Genomic DNA, 4,966 nt, shown 5'->3' on the forward strand with positions numbered 1-4,966 from the left:
TGGACTAGCTAGCTTTCTCTTTTCACATTTTTTTTGTGTTCACCTGACCTGACTGTTCACTTGTTTCCAGAATGCTGTCATGTTGGTCGCACCATGACTTTCTGTATGTCAGTCAGTCCATGTAATTGAAATTGAGGAGCTATCACTCTTAAACTGAGAGTCCAAAATAAAATTTAAAAACCATTTCCTTAACAAACATATTAAAAATGATTACTTTTAGCCAGGGCGGGTGCCCCCGAGACCTTGGGACCCCGGTCACCACCCCCTCAGGAGCCACCGTGTTGGTGATCCCCCCCCACCCCATGAGCCAGGAGGAGGAAGCTCTGCAGAAGAAATTCAACAAACTCAAGAAAAAGAAAAAGGCATTGCTGGCTCTGAAGAAGCAAAGTAGTAGCAGCACAGCCAGCCAAGGCGGTGGGAAACGCTCACGGGGGAACAGCCTGTGGTGGACCTGGCCACCCTGCAGAGCAGGCAAAGCAGCTGAAGTCAGCAGCCTTCAGTGCCACCAAGGCTGAGACCAAGAACTGGGGCGTCAAGCGTTCTCAACCCTAGGGGGGAAGTTAAAGGGCCCTGAGAAGGGGCCAGTCCCCACTTTCCAGCCCTCCCGATCTGCAGGAGTCGCCCAGACGCCCCCAAAGGAAATCTGTGTATGAGGGTTTTGTGCCTTCCAGTGATCGGCTTCGGGACCTGGGGCCAGCGGGGCCCACAGTCGTGAGCGGACCGGGACAGGGACCGCGACGGGGACAACGAGAGGGCCCTTTCCGCAGGTCGGATTCGTTCCCTGAACGCAGGGCCCCTCGGAAGGGGAATACTCTAGGCGTGTGGCGAGGACTGACGCCCACCCTCCTTCGTGGGGCCCTCTCTCCCTTTGGAAACATCATTGACCTCTCCATGGAGCCACCCAGAAACTGTGCCTTCGTCCCCTGTGAAAAGATGGACACAGCAGATCAGGCCGTTGCTGAGCTCAAGGGGACCCAGGTGGAGTCTCCAGCTCAAAGTCAGCCTCGCCCGCAAGCAGCCCATGCTGGCCGCTGCCCCTGGCAAGTCAGTCTGGGGCTCCCTCGCTGTCCAGAATAGCCCTAAGGGTTGCCATCGGGACAAGAGGACCCAGACTGTCTACAGCCACGATGTCTACAAGGGAAACCTTGTGGATGGCTTCTAGGGAACAGAGCTGGATTCCGTGTGCCTCACCTGTGCCAACACTGGTCTCAGTAAAACACTGAGGTGGAAGCTCACACATCTCCCCCGCCTCTGGTTTTCCAGCACTTGGGATTGGGGTTGAGCCTTTAAAAACAGCTGTTAGATTTTATCTCAGTTGTAACACATGGCCAGTGCACGTTCCCCTCTCCCTTCTCCCAAAAGGATCTTGAACACAGAAAAATATATAAATAAATAAAAATAAAAATAGTCACTGTTAAATGGCAACAAAATGTATCCCCGGTGTCTGAGCCGATGTTAGTGCATAAACTTTTGAGAGTTCCTGCTAAGCTGACTATTGCATTCGCTGAAATATTGCACTAACAAGAGGAAAGGCATTCTCACAGACCAGATACTAAATGAAAATCATCCCAAAGAATTACTGTAATATCCTTTATATCTTATAATTTTGTGGACTGACGCAAGTCGCTTTTTTCTGTCCATCAAAGTCTTTATAAATGGTGTAGAAAATAAGTACCCCATGGCTGGCATCTATTAACAAGATGAACTCCCTGAGCACACTATTTCATAACTCCCACTGGCTCCCAGAGGTATAATTAGGGTTGAATTTTTCATGAACACAAACATCATATTCTTTGTCCACCATGCTGTGCTTTGTGCTTGACTATTTCCAGCACTCCACTCAGGAAAACAGAAAAAGTCATGTCCTCAGTGAATGGAAATGATTCTGGGGCTTGCTGTAGGGTCACTCAGGTCCCACCATGTTGCTGGGTGTCTCTTTAAGATCCAGTACTTCCTGGCCAGACCTGCCTATCCTGATTCATACTTAGGTCAGATGAAGAGTGCATAGTCACCTGTAGCTGAATCTCCCAAGCAGGACTTTCAGATTTGGAAAATAGAAAAACAGAAAAAGTCTTTCATGTTTATTCCTGAGTAGATCTACCAACTCCATTATATTTAAGTCATTAAAAAAATAATGACATGGCTACAGCTTGTTTTTCTGGACCCAACTTTTCCTCCTGGCTTATTCACTGGGTTGTGTATGGTCTGATTTGCAGTTGTGTTTGAAATGCTTTGTTAATGGAAATCATCAACCATTGCCCCTAGAAGAATCTCATTAAAGTATGATTATTCTGTTCTCCTGCTTAAAACTTCTCAGTAGTTTTTTTTTACACCTATGAAAGAAAGTCCAAGCACCTTAGCACAGCCTGTGAGGTCTTGAATGGTCCCCATCCACATTTCCTGCCTCACCTATAACAGACAAGTTACACTCCTGCCGCTTACAATCCTTTAAAATTACTTAAAATTCTCCAAACATGCCTTTCGTTTACAAAATTCTGGAACAAAATTCTTCATCTGTCTAAAAGACTACTTCAAAAGTTAAGGCACTTTCTGAAGTAGACTTGTTTCAACCCAAAGTTCAGTTTCTTATAATGGGGAAATACTAAAGACATCCTGCTAAAGATAGGAACAAGGCAAAGAAGTAATTATTGCCATCACTCTTTAGCATCAGAAAGATAAAATATCCAGGAATAAATTAAATAAGAAATGTGCACTCCTTTATGTGCCAAACTTAAAATACCCCTGAAAGTCGAAGAGGTAGGCCTAACCAGTGAAAGATGGAATGTATTCCTGAGGAGGAAAACAACATCATAAAGATGTCAATCCTGCTCAGGCTATTTAAAGAATTTAATGTGATCTCTACAAAAACACCAAGTTTTTTTTCCACTTCTGGAACTTGAAAAGATGAATATGAAGTTCCCATGGAGAAATAAAGAGAAAAATTTGTCAAGAAAACCCTGAGAAAAAGAAAAGTACTGGGGGATGGAGTCTAGTCTTACCATATATTTAAACATACTGGAAGTCTACAGTATTTTTTTATTGAAGTATGGTTGACATATAATGTTATACTAATTTCAAGTGTACGACGTAGTGATTTAACAATCCCATATATTACTCAGTGCTCACCACGGTAAGTGTAATTACCATCTGTTACCATACAAAATTATTACAGTATTATTGACTATATCCCCTGTGCTTTGCTTTTCATCCCATGGACATATTTATTTTATAAATGGAAGTTTGTACCTCTTAATCCCTTTCACCCATTTCGCCCCCCCCCCCCCCACTCTCATCTCCTCTGGCAACCACAAGTTTGTTCTCTGTAGTTGAGTCTGTTTCTGTTTTTTTTTTTTATTTGTTTGTTGGCCTGTTCATTCATTTGTTTTGTTTTCTATATTCCACATATGAGTGAAATCATATGATATTTGTTTTTCTCTGACTTATTTCACTTAGCGTAATACCCTCTAGGTCCAGCAATGTTGTCCCCAAAGGAAACGAAAACTCTAATTCGAAAAGATATATGCACCCCTACGTTTATTGCAACAATATTTACAATAACCAAGTTATAGAAGTAACCTAAATGTCCATTGCTAGATGAACAAAGAAAATGTGATATATAAATACACAATGGATTATCACTCAGCCATAGAAATCCTCAATATTTAAACTGATACTGTATTGGTGCCTGATAGACCAATGGAGCAAAATAAAAAGACCTGGAGTAGACCCAAGTATATATACATGTCAACCCAGTACATGATAAAGGTGGTGTTTCATATCACTGGAGAAGGTGAAATGCTTAGTAATTGGTTTTGAGATAACTGGCTAACCATTTGGGAAAAGACTGTACTGGACCTATACTTCATACATATGCAAGTATAAGCTTCAAATAGATCATACTTAAGTATAAAAAATGAAATCCCAAATGCTATAAAGAAATATGGATTAATTAAAAAACCAGACTATAACTTAAAATTAAGATGTAATTTTTTAAAAGATTGATAAGTTTAACTAAATAAAAAAGTTTTATGAAGTTTTTGCAGGACAAAATAAAACAAACACCAAAGGCAAAGTCAAAAGACAAATGACAGCTTGAGAAAAAATATTTCTAATTTATATTATGTACAAAGGGCCAATCTCCCTAATATAAACATTCTTAAAATCAAGAAGACAGTCCAAAAAATTAATAGAAAACTGGACAAAAGACACTGCTGACAATTCACAGAAAAGAAAATGCAAATGGCATTTAAACATATGAAACCATATTTAACTTCATTTATTATAAGAAAAATTCAAATTAAAACTACACTGAGATGATCTGAATTAACTTTTTCAGAACTCTGGAAATTTACCAAACGCTTACAGCAATCCAGAGAGTGTCTACTCAAGAAAAATGACTGAATCTTGGTAGGATAGGGAGCTTTGTGGCATTATAATTTAGGTATTTCCATTGCCCCTTCTCAGATTTATAGTTACCTTAAAAACAAATACTCCACAACCATGGTAAATACCTGCAGCCTGGCAGCCGTAGGAGGGAGCAGAATGAGATTGGAGCTTCTTTAAAGCCCTATTCTCAGAAAATTATAATTATTTGACCTGCTTAATGGTTAAGAGGAATACCCCTCTGGGACCCTGGGGTGGCCTAGCTGGTTAAGCATCCAACTCTTGATTTTGGCTCAGGTCATGATCTTAGAATGATGAGTTGGAGCCCTGTGTTGGGACCCATGCTAGGCATGGAGCTTGCTTAAAATTCTCTTTCTCCCTCTCCCTCCACTCCACTGCCCTAAAAAAAAAAGAGAAAACCCCACTCATAAAAGTGGCTTTATTTGACCTGACTCTGAATTTACCCAGTGTAAATGGTCTTTTCCTCAGGGACATTTGTCAAAAATAATTAAAGTCAACTGTTTGTATCACAGCTGCCTGAGATGGTAGGTAACAATAGGGCCAAATAATAATAATAATAATA

The 4,966-nt window shown here is 41.0% G+C and overlaps 1 pseudogene; it reads left to right on the plus strand.

Annotated features, from left to right (window-relative positions):
* The first annotated feature begins 206 nt into the window (after positions 1-206).
* Positions 207-1,162, plus strand: LOC111089989 (annotated as a pseudogene).
* The last annotated feature ends 3,804 nt before the right edge of the window (positions 1,163-4,966 follow it).

Source organism: Canis lupus, chromosome 23 (genome assembly GCF_011100685.1).
Source record: "Canis lupus familiaris isolate Mischka breed German Shepherd chromosome 23, alternate assembly UU_Cfam_GSD_1.0, whole genome shotgun sequence".
NCBI lineage: Eukaryota > Metazoa > Chordata > Mammalia > Carnivora > Canidae > Canis > Canis lupus.